We start from the raw sequence: 18,427 nt of genomic DNA, 5'->3' as shown, positions 1-18,427 counted from the left end.
ATGATTTAAGTTCTCTACTCTCATTTTCTTCATTGATACTTCATGGCAATAATCTCTGCCTTACAGCAATATTGTAAATGTGATAATATTTGTAAAAATGTGCCTATCCTAGGTGCCTAATAAATGGTAGTAGTTACTATTATATGAGTTTTCCTTTTACGATTCTACAATAGGTAAGAAAGAGTGAATAGGAGCCCCAAGCCTTTCCGGCCTCCCAATGGCACTTCATAAAAATATGCCTGAACTTCCATTTCTAAGTAATTAAGACACAGTGAGTGGCATAGTTCTGTTCCTCTTATTGTATTTCTCATTCTAGGAAGAGAAGGCCTGAGGGAGGAAATCTTTCTTTGGCACATAGCTTATCTCATAGCGGAGTCACATCTTGTAAAATGTGGTTTCCCCTAATTGTCAGGAAAATGGACAATTCTGTTAGCATGCAGTTACTCTTTCCTTTATAGAGGTTCCGTATTTGTTAGAAGTGGGATAAACCCCGCAGGCAACTAGTACTTCTTTAAACTTCTCCATCCAGAGCCTCAGTGTTGTCTTGCTTCAACTTTGGTAGATACTATCTATTGATACATAGACGGCATGTAAATGGCATCCTCTGGAGTTGTGCAAGGCATTGTTGCTGTCTCCACCTACCCTGCCAATTAATGACCAGCTATTCTGTAGTTGTTTTGAGGCAGAATGCCTAGATAGCTGTGCTTTCCTTTAGGCTACCTTAGTGGATCTCAAACATAAGCGTGCATAAATATGAGTTTATTATCGGCATAACATTTTTTAAAGGGATTTTTTGTCATGGTGATTTTGACCTTAGGAGCTGGCTTTAACATGGGTCTCTCTCTCTCCCTGCCCCATTCTAACACTTGGCTCCACTGTGCTGCCAGGTGAAATCTCAAGTCATTACAGTGTTTGCAAATGGTTAGTAGCTCAGTTGGAATCTTCCATAAACTGCGTATCAGGATCAGATTTCATCATCCATCAGCATTCATGGAAAATGGCAGTTAGTCTTTCACAGCTTTATCCACTGCTCAGCAAAATCATTTGATATACTGTTTGGGTAAACAGCTATTTTCTTCTAACATGTTTACTGAGAGAGAGAGTGCGAGAGAGAAGATGTGCACTGACTAACGTATTTCACAGTAAAGAGACTTATTTTCTCTTTTCTTTTCCTCAAAGATGGTCTCTGCTGCATTAGGTTTTTGCTGTAGTTACTTGGTTTTTCCCTTTCTCTTAACTTTCGGTATACCACAGGGAAATTGGAAATCACAGGTCCAGCTGGAAATCGTTCCTAGAAAAGATTGATTATACTTTCATGCCATATTTTTAAAAAGAGGTACAAAAATTACATTTGGCCACCTGAAATATTTTTTCCATGTGATCTTGTAGTAATTTGAAACAAAGCCAAAAGTAACCTCTCTGGGAGACCCAGCACCTACTATAGCTTTAAAACTTTATATCTCATTCAGCTAAAAGGCAGAGCTGGCTTCTAAAACCAGTTGGTTCACTTAATAACCGGGTGCCATTTAGCATGGTGCCTAGAAGCAGCTCCAAATGATAGCTCTGATTATTTCTTTATTTCTGCAATTCTCAGATTCCCCATCAATTCAGTAAAACTTTAGAAGAAGGAAATAAATGTTGACAATGCCAAATGATTATGAGATGCACCCCATTTTCAGAAATGCTAAGTATGTTTTATCATAAGTATAGTAATAAGGATGAGGATGAATGGATGGAACATTTCTGGAATCTTATCTTTATTGTTAGAAAAGTCTATATTCATGGACTATAAATCTGCCATGGAGAGTATATCCTGTCAAATTTTGTGTCATTTACTTTAAAGTAAAGGAGGCTGACCATTTAATTGTCTCATGGTTGTTCCTGGAAACATGAGATTATCCTTATAGAGAGTAGGGAAAAAACAATTAAAATATTTAAGCTTTTTTCTAGGAGTTAGTGTTTTATTACAGTGAAGTGTGTCGATTTATGTCAGAGTCACAGAGTCACAGAGTTTGAAAGGCCCGTAGCATTCAGTGGCCTAATTGTACAAATGATCAATCTGAAGTCTAAAGAGACTACATAGTTAGTCACAGCTTTTACCATTACTTGTTTTTTTGTAGCTATATATGCATATGTGTCTCTTATTTTCAGAAAAAAATGTAGCCGTGCACAACAATACCTTGTACAGAACAGTGCTCAATAAATGCATATTAGTTTGTTATATAATAAACATCTACATAGAAATAAAAGTTATGTTGGTCATATATGAAGGTTCCTTTGCTTCTTACAGGTTCTATCTGCCCCAGAGGAGTATTTTTGTGAATCAAAATTTTCAAGAATATGCTCTGATCTTTAATTGGAAGTGACGTCTAATATTCATTCTAAATTTCTCTGCCTACGCCCATCTCCTTCCCTTAGTTTCTCAGTTGAGTAGTTACCGATCATTAACATGCACTTAAATACACTGGAGTGGTCACATTCCTGAAAGAACATTGCTGAAGCAAAGAACCTACTTGCAATTTGAGTCATTCTCTAACTGTCTTGTTGCTTAAGATTAATTTTAATCCAAAGCGAGATATAACTCTAGTTCCATGAGCTTTCTCACCGTTTTTGACAATGGGAGCAACTAAATCTTTCTGTTTAAGAATATTTCTGTTTAAACAAACAATAAATTATTTTTGGCATTTCCTCCTCCCAGTTAAAAGTGGCATCATTTATCTATTTAAGCCAAATATCTATTCTTCATTCCTGGTATCAAGTCAGTCACCAGATCCTGCTTATTCTATGTCTTAAATATTTCTTCAACCCTTCCCTCTCCCATTTCTCTCTTTATCACTGTCCTGCTTCCCATCATCTCTCATCTGTACTCTCTGAAGTCACCTTGTTGATAGTCCCAATCCAGTCTTACTGCCTCCCAACCAATCTTTCAACCGTTGCCTGAGAAACGTCAATTTTACCACACCGCATCCAGGTGAATGCTCCCTATTGCCACAGGGTGAATTCCCATCTACACAGCATGGTATACAAAAAAGCCATGATCTGGTCCCTGCATTCATTTATGGCGTCATTTCTCTGCTCTGATAACACTAAATGGCTTCTGCTCACACAACCTGCTGTTTAGTGGTTCAGTTTTTTTTCCCTCTAGCTCGTTTGAACTTCTGTATCTTCCCACTATCACTACAGTGTGTCTATATCTTAGACTTAACGTATTATGTTTATTTACATTATCTTTGTCTTAGTCTAACACAGACTATAAGTCCCTCAAGTATAGTAACCATGCTTTGTTCATATTTCTTCAATGAGGGTGTAATTTCTTTTCGTTTGAAAATATCTCAAATTGGTCTTAGATGTCATTTAAGCATTTTGTTGCTTCTACCCCTGGATAACTTGTTGCTGAATTCTTCTTTCTCAAAGATGTAGTTACATCCCACAGTTTTTCTGATATTCTTGTTTTTAGCTGTTGTAGCTTGCTGAATAAAAGCTGCTAAATTTGTTACATGTTTAATGTCATTTCCTTCATCTTTCTGGAATTGGAGGTACTTTTTATTTTTTTTAATTTAACGTCTTTATTGGCATATAAGTGCTTTACAATGTTGTATTAGTTTCTGCTGTATAACAAAGTGAATCAGCTATATGTATACATATATCCCCATATCCCCTCCCTCTTGCATTTCTCTCCCACTCTCCCTATCCCACCCCTCTAGGTGGACACAAAGCACCAAGCTGATCTCCCTGTGCTATGTAGCTGCTTCCCACTAGTTATCTATTTTACATTTGGTAGTGTATATATGTCCATGCCACTCTCTCACTTCGTCCCAGCTTACCCTTCCCCCTCCCTGTGTCCTCAAGTCCATTCTCTACATCTGCATCTTTATTCCTTGGAGGTACTTTTTAAAAAATCTGTTTTTCTTAAATAAATATCTAGCACAGTGCCTACCACATAGCCAGCTCTCCATAAATAATTACTAGGCTGAAATGAGATATGTAATTGTGTTTCTAGTCTGGTGTTGCCTTTTGACATGATTTGTATATAACTTAACCCTTGATTTCAGTCACCATAGTCAATTTAAAATGTCTTCGGGTGAGATTTTTCAATTGTTTTCATTTAGTATGGATTCCAAGCTTTTTGAGAAAGAAAAGTTCTCTTCTGGGCTCATGGCATTTTGACAACAGTTTTCCGTGCTAATTAAATGAACAATTATTAATTTCCAGCTACAATGTTAGATGCTAAGAATATAAATTTGACCTTGCTTTAAAGAAGATCCTGTTCTCAAGAAACAGATGCACCCCTCACAGTGGTGTCCCATCATAGGTGCATTTAATTTAGAAAACTTTATAGGTACTGGTGAAAGAGAGAAATTGGGAGTAGATAATGAAAGAAATTAATTTAAATGCTGTGGAAAGTTCAGCTCATCATTCCATCATGAGATGGAAGAGTTGAATCCCTTCTTGGTTTCAGTTTCAACATGACTAATAGAATAGATTTGTATACTTAAAACTATGCATCTTCTACTTTAGGGGAAACTTCAGTATTTTTCAAGGGAAAAGTTGAGTGTGAGTAATGTGTGCCTTATGTGGTAACTTGAGAACCAGTATCCAGGGAAAGACAGTGAATCCTTGTGTTTAGGGATGTAGTAAAGTTCTATCAAAATTTGTATTTATTAGTGTGATTATGTAATGCCTATTTTCTCCACTAGATTATGTTCCATGATAACAGAGACCATATCTGCTTTGTTTACTCTTACATCATTGGCCTTTAGTAAAATGCCCAAAACTTAATAGGAACTCAATAAATATTTGTTGGAAGGATTAGAGGAGTTATTACATGTTAATGTGATTTTCCCCTTCAGTAGATTTATTTAGATATTTACACTGCTTTTGTGATCTTTAATTCTGAGTTCATTTTTTCTGTAACTTGTGACTTATCTTTTTTAGATATTAGATATCAATATATATGATTTAATTTATTTTAAAATAAATAGTAAACTTTAAGAGAAATAAAACACCTCATTTTATCTTAAAAATTGATGTAGTTTAGAAAGAACACCCACCTTTTGGGTAGCATGATAGTTAATTTTAGGTGTCAACTTGATTGGGCCACAGGGTGCCCAAACATTTGGTCAAATGTTACTCTGGGTGTGACTGTGAGAGTGTTTATAGGTGAGATGACATTTGAATTGGTAGACTGAGTAGAGATACTCTCCCTAATGCGGATGAGCCTCATCCAATCAATTAAAGACCTAAATACAACAAAGGTTGAGTGCTTGAGCTGGGACATAGTATTTTCCTGCCCTTGGCCTAGAACTTACCCCTTTGGTTCTCCTGGTTCTCAGGCCTTTGGACTCAGACTGGAACTACACAACCCACTCTCCTGTGTCCCCAGCTTGCTGACTGTACACCTTGGGATTCTCAGCCTTCATAATCACATGAGCCAATTCCTTATAATAAATCTCATTATATGTATACCTTCTGTTTCCATAGAGAACCCTGACTTATACAGGTGGATTTAGCTAGGATTAAAATTTAAATGCTGGACAATCCATGGTAAATGCAACTATTTCAACTACCATAAATTATTTCAATGATAACTCAGTAAATATTCTTTTACTCTGTAATAAATAATGTTATACTGAACTCAACAAATCATGTTATACCGAACTTAAAGAATCTTGTCATTAATCTTCATCATCATTAATTACAGTTTAGGGTTAATGGCTGTTGAGCTGTTGAAACCCAGTTGTTATTAGAGATATACATGAACCAATAACTTTGGGTTCTTCTTAATATCATTCCTAAGTACAGTTCATATCTTTAGGGTGAAAGAAAATTCTAGTCCTCACATAAGCATACAAAAATATGTCCAATAGTTATACCATTTATCTGCATTTGGTAACTTCTCCAGGATATATGAAGAATAGCTATTATAAATTTGGACTCTATAAATACATGCAGTAGTTACCACACTTATCCTGTAGCTGTCTTAAGCCTGTCTACTTATTCATAACTGAAACCAAACCCCGTGGATAGGTAGAATAAGAGAAAAACTTAAGAATTAGAACTTAATCTTTGAATTTTATGTTATGTTAGTCTCATACGCCTTCATTTTATAAATTCTTGTTCTAACAAATTATAATTCATATTCAATCAAATCTTAGCTCTTGGTTAAATTTTTTTGATGAATGACCTTCCTGAGAACTGTGCTATTTATAGCCTATTTTGATTTCTTTAATTTTAAGGAAATTATGAAGTAAAGAAATATAATTTTTATGCCCTAGCTCATCTCTAATTCATATGTGGTTATCCATGGTTGGAATTAGAAAAACATGTCTATTTTTTACCTTTCCTTTTTAATTTAGAGAACATCTGTTATACTTCGATATTTATAAAAAATATTTATAAAAAACCTCAGAGGGTAAATAGCCTGCTCTATCTTGACTTAGAAAGATATCCCTAAATCTCAATATACCAGCTATAATATTAGAATTTAAAATATTGAATATGAAGATGACTTTTTGCCCAAAGTAGGTACTCCACAATGTGAACATATCCCAAAGTGTCTTAAACAGCTATCTGTAAACTCTGTAGAAAAGCTTCAAGTTCTTTTGAAAGTAGCATCAAGTCACATCAACATCTGAAATGCCTATATAATGTTTCAGAAACTAGTTCAAAGGGAGGGAATCATGCCCAATATTCTAATATGATAAATGATTTAATAATTTAGACACAAGCTAGTTCTCCAAAGTAGCCTGTGCTTAGTCAAATATTTTCTGCCCTTTCTTCTCTTAAGCAAGATTATCCTGTTTTACAAGTAAGACTCCTTGTTAATTTAGCATTCCTGATGAAATATTAGAACTTTTCCTTGGTATTTCTGCTTTAAAAATTGGTAAGTGAAACAAACTGAAATGACAAGATAACTTAGATCAAATATATTTTCTCAGTGATTTAGATAGGGTATTCTGTACCTATGCTGTGATTCAGTATAAATGTACTACCAAAGATTATTTTGATAATAACTTAGTAAATGTTTATGTGGTGAGCATTGTTTTCATATTATGTTGAACTCAAAATATTCCATAAGGCACTTTTGTCTCTCACCTCCTTGTTTATATTCTTGGCAGACAAATATACGTCTGTTGTCTGTTTGGGGTAAATGCAATCTTGTTTCTCGTACACTCAAATCTATATGCAGGCATACCTTGGAAATATCGCAGGTTCAGCTCCAGGCCACCACAATAAAGCAAATATTGCAACAATGCAAGTCACAAATTTTTTTGTTTCCCAGTAAATATAAAAGTTATGTTTATACTATACTGTATTCTATTAAGTATGGAAAGCATTATGTCAAATAAAAATACCTACCTCAATTAAAAAATACTTTTTTGCTAAAAAATTCTAACCATCATCTGAGCTTTCATTGAGTCATAATCTTTTTGTAATCGTAACATCAGAGATCACTGATCATAGATCACTGTCACAGATATAATAATGACAAAAACGTTTGAAAATTACCAAAATGTGACACAGAGACACAAAGTGAGCAAATGCTACTGGAAAAATGGTACCAATAGGCTTGCTTAACACAGGGTTGCCACAAACCTTCATATTGTAAAAATTGCAATATCTGCGAAGCGCCATACAACAAAGCACAATAAAATGAGGTGTGCCTGTATTTTTTTCAAGAACTCTTTAACAAATTTCAGTCCTATTATTTGTGGCCCTTTACATTTTTTGAAACAGGAACAACCTAAGTTCAGTGATATAATGCACTTAATATAATGCACTTTATCATGTATATCACAAACAGCTAGCAATTTAACAAACCTTGTTCATTGAAACAATTGGAGTTGAAGGACTTATGCACAACTCCAAAAGCCAGCAGCCATAGAAATGGCATTGGACTCCTGCTTTTCAGTCTAATAGGCTTGTTTAACACTATGCTGCCTTCCAGAGAGAAGTCATTCATCCTAAGTGCCACTGTTCGCTTGTCCATTTATTTTCCTTCACAGGAAAGGTGTCATTGATTCCATCAATTTCTCCTCTTTGCTGCTCTGTGACCAACAGGCTTGCAGGTGTAATTCCTCATCTATTAGTCTAGCAGAAGCCTCTGGGAGGCTAGTCATCCACTCCGCCACTTTCATGGGTTTAGAGACATTAACCTACACCAACATTTCTCAGGTGTATTTGACCATGGAACACTTTTATAATTGTAATTTTTTGTTAGATTACTGTATTAACAAGATACAATAATAGAGGGGAATAATTCAAACTAACATTAGAGGGCAAAAATGGTCTCATAAATTAATTGCTTAATAAATTACCAAAATGTGACATATTTTATATATCAATGCAATAAAGATACTAAAGTTGTAAGCCTATGTCATAGCCTGTAATCACTGAGGAGCGTTTAATGCAAAGGTGAGTTGATGAATGCTGCGTATATCTTCTTGCTGATGGATAATTATTTCTTTATACATCAGAGGATCACCAAAGGTTTCCCTAAGTTCATAAAGGAGGCAAGCAATAGAATCAGACTCTCTTGTTTTAATTTCAGCTTTACCATTTATCAACTGTATGATTTTGAGAAAGTTATTTAAACCTGATAAGCCTCATTTTCTTTATTTCAAAATGAGAATAATGAGAAAATAGGAATGAAGTGCTGATACAGTACCTGGTACAAAGTAATAAATATATGTAGCTATTATAAAGGAAAGGAGAGCGGGGTAATGAATATTTGGTAGGTAACTAACTTTGATATTAGTTATGTAAGTGAGGAAACAATATCATAAGTGATGAGCTTCATGATAATCATTCAGTGCCATTGAGTAACAACTATTAATATCTCAGTGGATGTTAGTCTTCTGATCAGTGCTTAGAAATACTGATGTAGTTATAAGAACTTTATATCTAACTATAGCATTTTTCTTACATGGTGTGGAAAATGTCTTTATAAATATAGGATTCAAAGGAACATAAAGGAACTAAGGAAAGAAATTTGTTATCTTTAAGAACCTCAGGAATGAGCTAAATAACCGACTACAACTTACATCATGCTGCATATCTTCTAATGTCAACGTTTATGGAGGTCCCCTTCTACCAAATTAAACATTTTCTTAGGAGTTTACTGTTAAGTCAGACTTTCTCTGCTGCTCAACATGAACTTTCTCCTCAAGCATAAAACTCAGAAGAGTAATTAAGATTGTTTAAATTGTTCTTACTTATATATTTACATATTTATTTTTATTGACGTATACTTGATGGACAATGTTGTGTTAGTTTCTCTTGTACAGCACAGTGATTCAGTTATGTGTGTGTGTGTGTGTGTGTGTGTGTGTGTGTATATATATATATATATATATATATTCTTTTTCAGATTCTTTTCCCTTATAGGTTATTTCAAAATATTGAGTATAGTTCCCTGTGCTATACAGTAGGTCCTTTTTGGTTATCTCTTTTATATATAGTAGTGTGTATAAGTTAATACCAAACTTTTCATTTATCCCTACCCCTCCTTTCCTCTTTGGTAACCATAAGTTTGCTTTCTGTGTCTGTGGGTCTATTTCTGTTTTGTAAATAAATTCATTTATATCATTTTTTTTTTTAGATTTCATGTGTAAGTGATATCATATGGTATTTGTCTTATTTCACTTAGTATGATAATCTCTAGGTCCATCCATGTTGCTTCAAATGGCATTATTTCATTCTTTTTATGGCTGAGTAATATTCCACTGTATGTGTGTGTGTGTGTGTGTGTGTGTGTGTGTGTGTGTGTGTGCATGTGTGTGTATGCCACATCTTCTTTATCCATTCATCTGTTGATGAACATTTAGGTTGCTTCCATAATATTGCTTGAAAATAAGAAAAAAGGAAAGATCTAGTAGAAGTCCATAATGCCAATATATTCATATTAGAGTTGAACTGCATAGAGTACTTATATTGGCATGATCATATGCACATATTAATAAACAAAGCATCTTATTATAAGTGAATTGATAAAGACTATTAATGTAAGAAAAATCAGATACCCAATCTAAGAAAAAGTGAAGGGGATTGAAAATTTGAAATTGTTTAGGCAAGCTTAATCTGACTTTTAAAGGATGAGCCTTGCTCAAAGACAAAATCAGGGGGTCAGGATCGTAGAGTTAGGAGGCAAGAATGATACCTTGCTCCAGTAAGGCTTTGGAATAGTGACTTCAGCAACTTCAATCAGAGTTTTTGCAGTGGTGTTTAAAGCAGAGTGAGTTTGTCAGAGCTGGAGAAGCGTCTTCAGGATGCTCAAAGAACTTCCTTTTAGCTGTTGAATGAAAACTTCAATTGTAATTATAATATTGCTCTCCTAATTGCCATCTAGTTACACTAACATATTCTAAAGAGTAGACAAACAGCTACCTGTTTTCTGCAGAAAACACCAAGGATGTCAAAAGCAACTTATTTTTGCCCAACTGTTGCCTTTCTCTACCTCTCGGCGTCCCCTTTCAAATGCGTGATTTGATCTCATGGGTCCCAGAACTTCAGCTCCCCTCTCACCCCCTGACTTCCTGAAACTATAGCAGTTTTACTTTGGTTTGTTGACTTTGGAAATTTGCCCAGCACTTTCCTAGATATTTTTCCAGTTGACTAACACTGTGGTGTTGTCACTGCCCTCTCAGCATGACAATTATTAACGTAACCTAGGAAGGTTTCTATTTCTAAAATAAGATTCAAAATAGTTTATAAGCCAAGATAAAAGTTAGAGAAAATATATATCTGTTATAGATCTTTAAATCTTGCTCTAAGTGGTATTTCATGTTAATATAAAAATTTCAGTAATTTGGGTTTGGAAAACAATAATCTATGGAAAGTGAAGCAGGATTGATTATTAGAAAAAACCCAAATCCTTGGCATTGCATTATTTTAACCAACCCTACCAACTGTAGCTAGCAGAATTAGAAAGGATTAGCCAATACCTAGTACGGGAATTGTAAAGTCAAAGAAATGTCTCTGGGGACCGGACAAGAAGAGTAAATGTGTGAAAAGGGCTGATGGTATGAAACTACAGGTAATGGTGAAGAGGATTGGTTAACTGAAAAGTGGTCACTATTGACATGCAAGAATGTGGATCTAGTGCTGCTAGATCTTCCCATTTCTCAAAAGAAGCCAGAAATCTGAAATAATCTGAGCTTTAAAAACTAGCTAAAATCTTTTTAAAACACTGTGTTTGCAAAACAAAGCACCTTTGGAGGGCTTGATCCAGTTGACTGCCTACCTCTGCTCTCACAGATATTTCTCGCACATTCTTATTTTCTTGACACCAAATGCCTCACCTGTACAGGAGTAACTCATTAAAATATTAGCAAATTAGGGCACATTTGAAGGAGACGTGAGATGATGGGGTCTGATCAAAGGAAGAGGGATAAGAAAAGGACAGCAATGTTTCTTGAAAAATATGTTATTTTCCTGGATTCCTCCAATGGCTGCCTTGCATGGCTGGGACCCTTGTGATGGGGTGCGATGAAAGGAATTGGGAATATGAAATATGAACAAACAGAGTAATAGCAACAGAGAGTGAAAAGTCAGCAGAGACTTGCTGGTTTGTCTGGGACTGACCTGATTTTAAAAACATATTTTAAAAAGAAGGGAAGTTGTGTGTGTGTGTGTGTGTGTGTGTGTGTGTGTGCGCGCGCGCGTGTGCGTGCGCGCGTGCGTGTGCGTGTGCATTTTGTGGGAAGGAGGAAAGAAGGGAATAGTAGACTGTGGATGGTATAATGTTCAAAACTTTCTGGTCAGTGCTTTCATGATAAACAGTAAAGGGAATGGTTTTTGAGTCTTGGACGTGCTCCTGCATATAAAACTTATACTCTCTGAATACAAGATAAGTATTTTGATTAGAACCTGCCTTTCTATTATTTGGCTTTGACTTTATGTTGTTAATGTTCTCAGCGGTTCTCAGTGCAAAATTTTACTCCAGAGCTTTGTATAAAATATATTAAGTTTTATGTTTTCTTTTGTAAAAAAAGATATTTTAAAGTGTCTGCTTTAAGTAGGCATCATGATTCTGTTTCAGATCTGCCTTCCTTCCATATGCCACTCCACCCTGTACCAACATATATATATATATGCACACACACACATTTAAAAAAATTCTGTCTGGAAACATTTACACAAATGTTCCTTTTTAAACAAAATACACAGATCTGATAAGGGGAGTTATGTTTCCCACTCTTTTGCAAAGAGCTCATATAAAAGTATACATTATGATTTACAACCACTGAAAGTGGGATTTGATTTTATTCTGAACTTCTGTGGTCATTTAGTTTGTCTTTTGATCTCAATTTCCAGTTTAAAAAAATAAAAAGATTCTTTTAATGCTATTCTTAGGACAATGGAAATCTGTCACAAAACTGAGAAAGTGGTGCTAATGTTAGAAAATTAATGAAGTAAGCAATTTATAGTAAAGTTGTGCGTTTAATTTTATCATCATTTCTGGTAACAATAAGTAAGATCTTTTTCAGGATAGCTATATCCCTACTCTCTAGTTTGTCAGGCCACAAAATTCATCTAAAAGATTGACTGTGAATCTATAGATTCACTGTAGGTAGATGTAAGTATAGCTCACGGATCTGCCTGCACATTAAAACCAGTGGAAATACTAATGTAACAAAACAGGGTACTGCTAAAGGATTCCAAAAGAAGGCTCTTGATTCCAAGTCTCTGTTTTCTATTAGCAGTTCATTTCATATTACTGTTTGCCAGGCTCTGTCTTAGGTACTGGAAATAGATAGATGAATAAAACCATGTATTTCAAAGTCAAAAATGTGAAGGGGATTGGCAGATAATATAAATGATTGATATGGAAAAAGTATACAATGTGATACAACTAGGTTTACATTTGTTTCCTCAGTTTTGACAGACATGGGGATGGAAAAATATCTCTCTTCTAAACAAAATCAACATAAAAATTGCATGATGAATAGAAAAATGGTCTCTGCCTCTGTCAGGGATGTACTTGGTAGTGAAGGAGGCTGTTGGCAATTGGAGGAGACATGCCTCCTCTGAAGGGGTAACTTTCCCTCCCCTCCAGTGTCAACTGATGGTTGACAGGTGCAGTGATGCCAGCTGTCTTAAGATTCTAAGAGAACCAGGAAACCCAATCTTTACCTATAGTCTCGTGCTTTCTCATTGTAGACTTTAAATTGTGTGGGCCAAACAGAGCAAAGCTGTAGGTCTTGGGCTGCAGGAGGCCAATGACCAGCCACAGAAGACCCACGTCAGGCTTTCCAGTTGCTTACACACCGGTACCTCACTGGTTAAATTGTGGACCAGTGGTAGAAGCATAACCTGTCGCTTGTGAGCTTGTTAAAAATGCAAAATCTCAGGCTCTGCTCTAGACCTCCTGAAGAGGAATCTTCATTTAAATAAGTCCCAGGTGATTTGTAGGCTCATAAGCATTTGACAAGCTCTGGCCTAGGAAGCATCAAAAAGAAAAAAATTGATTTTTCTCTAAAAGTCGTGACTTTGAATTTTGGGCCTTTTCCTTTTATTTCTTCTGGTGTTTTTTCTACGCCCACTGACCATTTTCATTGATTCTTGGTCTCTCCTAGAGAACAGTTCATCTTAACTTGCATGGAAATAAATCTTCTGAAACCATTACAGGGTGTTTCAGTAAATGACTAGTACATGTTGTCACATCACATCATTCTTTAACTTGATAGGATATTCAAGTATTTACTGGCATTCTCCATGTCATCCTGGAGCTCTGACCTCATTCTTTGTTGCCCTTTTTTGCCAGTTTGCCTCATATCTACTCTCTCATATTTATTTTACTCAAAAACAAAGTGGTCTTTCCCTAGCTGGGCCTTGGGTACACCTCTGTGGACTTCAATTTCCAGTTACTTTGTCACAGCAATTTGAATTGCAAGCCTGTAGGCTGCCCTGGGCTTAGTACTGCTCTGGCTTCTGTGGTTCTTTCTTCTGCTTTCTTTCATCATGAACTGTACTGGTAGTCTCCATCAGCCCATTCTAAGCTCCTATTTTGTCCTGTTTTTCTTTTATATTGGCATATTTTTTGTGCCGGGGGCTGGTTGGCAGGTGTGTGGGGTGTATGTTTATATAATATGTCTGTGTTCTTTGGTATTCATGGTGTTCAAAGTGCTGTGGGAATTGTACAATTCCAATGAGGTCTCAAGAGAGAAAATCTATGTACATATTTTATTATAGATCCTACACTCATTGAGCTCAGCGTCCAATCTCACAACCCTGTTTCTTTATAGCTCTGTGTCCAAGTGGTCCACATCTCAGCTGACCTAATACTGGGACATCTCATCAATAATTTCTATTATAAGTACCTATTCTTACTTGGCTGTTGAAATTTGTACTCCGTTTGTTTCTTATAATAACTATTACAAGTTAGGTGTCCCTATATTCCCATTTCATAGAAGAGAATATGATGATTATGGAAATTAGCTAAGTGACTAAGATCACACACACTTGAACCAATGCTGAATTTCTGGCCTTTGGTACTTTTTGGGGATCATGTTATATCACATATTCTCTGGCAAGCATATACAGAAATATCCTTATAATCCATTTGCATTTCATCTCATTTCAATTATCATCAAACTAGTCAAACTGAATGAATATAAGTTTTCGTCCTGTTAAATACATAATTAACTATTACAGAGGTAAAGTTATCAGAATTTGCTGACAAATGGTACACAGGATATAAAAGGAAGAGGGGAGTCAAGGATGACACCAGGGTTTTAGAAGGACCAGTTGGAAGGATAAAATGAGATGGGAAATGAGATGGGGGAGAATGCAGGAGGAGCCAGTTTCGGTAAGGTAGGGATCAGAGGCTCAATTTTGGAAATGTTGGGTTTGAGATGTGTATTAGGATTCTCCAGAGGAATAGAGTATTTTATATATATTATATTTATATCATATACATAATATATGATGAGATTGCTTATAGAGATTTATTATTTATTAAAAGGTATTGGCTTGCTAGTATGGAGGCTGAAAAATCCCATTATCTGCTCTCTGAAAGCTGGAGACCCAGGAAATCTGGTGGTGTAGTTCAAAGGCATGAGAGCCAGACAGCCGATGGTGTAGATTGCAGTCCAGGTCCAAAGACCTGAGAGCCAGGAGTGCTAAAGACAGAGGACTGATGTCCCAGCTTATTCAGTCAGGCTGGGAGCAAATCAACCTTCCTCTGCCTTTTGGTTCTATTCAGGCCCTCAGTGGATTGGATGATGCCAGCACCGCCGCCCCCGCCCCCCATTTTGGGGAGGGCCATCGGGTTTACTCAGTGCACCAATTCAAATGCTAATCTCTTTGGAAACACCCTCAGACACACCCAGAAATCATGTTTTACCAGATATCTGGGCATCCTGTGGCCATGTCAGGTTGGCACATAAAATTAACCATCACAAGATGCTTTCTGGATATCCAAGTAGAGATAGTGGGTTGAGAAGCTGGATCTGTGAATCTGGAATATAGATGAATATATCATCTCCCTAGAGATAATTATAGTTAATCATTTTGGAGTCAGTAATGTACAGGTAGTATTTAAAGTCATGAAACTTGATGAATTCTCCAAAGAAGAAAGTGTAAATTGAGAAGAGAAGAGGTTTGACTACTGATACTGGAGAACCATCAGTGTTGAAGGGTCAGGGAGATGCAGGAAAAAAAAAAACAAAAAAAACATGTGGAGACCAAGAAGGAGCAGTCAGGGAGGCAGGAGGAAAACCTAGAGAATGTGGTACCCTGGAAGCCATGTGAGGAAGGGGTTCAAGGAGGAGAGAATGATCAACTACATCAAAAGCTGCTGATATGTCAAGTGTATCCGAATGAAAAAATGGCCCATGAATTTAACACTTGGAAGTCATTATTGACCTTGAAAAAGGCAGTGTACAGGGAGAATGGAAGATGGGTCATAAAATGCAATGGACAGAGTTTTATGAGGATTAGATGCTAGAGGATGCAGGATGATCTGTCCAAGGCTTCTTGAGGAGACAGATACAAACTGATCGTTTCTGAAGATGTAAATGTGAATTTTGGAGCAGGGAAGGGTGCAAAGTCTAAAATTTTAATGATATCTGGATCATAAAATGAAGCATATTTTATGTGTTCAAAGTTTTAAAGTTTGTGTATCTTTTTCAAAATAAACTGTTCATCCACTAGCTACAAAAGACCCGTAATATAGTCAACTTAATTTCTGTTCCTTATATCTCTTTTTCTTCTGTTTGTTGTCATGTTTTCTTTGTCATGTACTAACTGTCCTTCTTTTCTTTGGCTACCGTCTTGAAATCTTGACCCTTTTGTTCCTTTCACCTCCAAATATGCTAAATAGACTTCTTGTTCTCGAAGTCTATTTAGCATATTAAATATTGTCTATTAAAAATAGACAATTTTGTTCTCGAATTTCTTCTACGTTAGAATCACATTAAAGCTTCCATGCAGGTTGGATCTGGTGTCTGCCTCTTTGCTTCTTTATAGAGGGAGAACTTGGCCATTTTATTGTTTGATTTATATGATCTTTTTCAATATGCTCTCCTTAACTCTACTCTCACAGCACTGTCCTCTTGAGGGCAAGAGAAGGCACAGATTCTGAACACGAAGGGAATTTAACACAGGTAATGTCAGCAGTTATAAAGTCCACCGGAGCTGAATGTGGAAAATGCAGCTCACCTGGAGACTGCTCACTCTGTACAGCTCCCCAGATCTGGACTATCCTTGCCATAGATCCTTCCTTCTCTGGTTCTCTGAATCAACCATCAGTCTTTCCTGTAGCTCTATCCCTCTTCTCTGCTTCATATTCAGACTGAGATGTTGCTGCCCTTTCTACTAGTCTCAGCTGAGCTACCCTGGCTCTTTAAAGAGGAAGATTCTCTCCTTTCCTTTCTGTTTGGGGTCTCTGGGTTTGCTTGAGTATGCAGCTCTGAGATTATCCAGTGGTGTCTTTCTGAGTGGCACGTAGAAGTGCCCTCTGGATTTAGCAATAGTCGTCTACCATATGATTGTATGTAGGGTGCTTGTGGAAGAAGAGATGGTCCTATAGTAAATGATTTCATTATAATTATCTTTACACTTATTTCTGTCTCTGAAACAAGTGATTTATATTCTTATTTTTTATTTCTGGCATTACATTTTAGTTGTTATATGTTGTTTTCAAAAATCGTCTCCTGACACTTTGACTAGATATTTTATTGGTGGTGGAATTTCTCTGAATTATCTCCCTCACTTAATTATCTTTAATTAGGATGTACCTGAAATTGGTTTCTGGGAAGATCATGCCCACTCTATGAAGTGGTCAGTCCCACTGAACCAGTAGTTTGGCTGGTGCCCAGCCATTTGATTGAATGAACCACTGTGTTGTTTTTACGTGTGTAGACAGCCCCTATAATACTGGGCCTGTGAAAAATGCACTAAAGATTATCCCAAAAGGTAGTGGTCATGAAAACCAAGCCAACAGGGAATAGAAAGGCACAGCACTACTTATTAAATTTACTTTAGAACTACTGCCAGTTTCTCTGAATTCTATCCTAACTTATTTTGGGTTTAGGACCAAAAGTTGTTTTCATGATTATTTCATTATACGTCTATCTACTCTAATTTTCCTTCTATGCTTTATCTGCACAAGTGCTGGTGTTTTGTTTTCCTGCTATGCTGGTCATGCCATATGGTTGCTTTAATTTGATCAGGTACTTTATTTTTTTAAAAGAATACTAAGAAAGAGATCTGAAATAAGTATGTATAAATGGTGCCAATGCATAAATCAAGGAATGAAAAGTTATTCTCATACTAACTGCTACAGTGATAGCAAAGTCAATATGCTATCCCCCTGGTCTGTAAATGCCTTTGAATATATCTGAAATTATTTCATTAAAAACTCACCTTTTGGCATAGCGAAATGTTATCTATGTCTTCAGGGATTTGGTGATTTTTAATACTAACTGAGATCTCAATATTCAGATTCAGAATGGATTGATATAAGCTATAAAAATTACTTTGGGGAAAAAAACAAATATATCTACTTGCATTCATTACTGGTTGTATGCAAGTGGGAAAAAGGGGTTTTTTTGCCATGCATTTATTTCTTTATATCATCAGTGAGTCATTTTGTTTGAAAGAAATTCTCTAGATTTTATATCATTATCTCAAATACTATATGTGTATGGGGGAAAAACGTCATAGTTTTTAAAGTAGGGAGACCTGCAAATTGCATCTGTCAAATTATAGGTTGGCGAGGACCTAGAGAACTTGATTGATTTGTCCAAGGTTATAGAAGTTTGGTGCCATAACTGTGTGTATTCTTTTTCCTTTTTCACATTTACTTTCAAATATATTAAGTTTATATTTTCAGTTTACATTTATGTTTTCAGCTTTCAATTATATATTTACATCCCACTGGATTTTATCTCCAAATTTAATGCATTTCTCATTCTTGGAAGCT

General features: G+C 36.0%; 1 protein-coding gene across 9 annotated transcripts in view; it reads left to right on the top strand.

Annotated features, from left to right (window-relative positions):
- The window catches only part of NAV3 (neuron navigator 3), an 867,875-nt gene that overhangs the window by 557,290 nt on the left and 292,158 nt on the right, over nt 1-18,427 (top strand). The window lies entirely within an intron of this gene.

This window comes from Balaenoptera physalus (assembly GCF_965194825.1).
Source record: "Balaenoptera physalus genome assembly, chromosome: 13".
NCBI classification, from domain to species: domain Eukaryota; kingdom Metazoa; phylum Chordata; class Mammalia; order Artiodactyla; family Balaenopteridae; genus Balaenoptera; species Balaenoptera physalus.
Note: the sequence above shows the minus strand (reverse complement) of the source record. Positions and strands in the feature narration are given on the sequence as shown.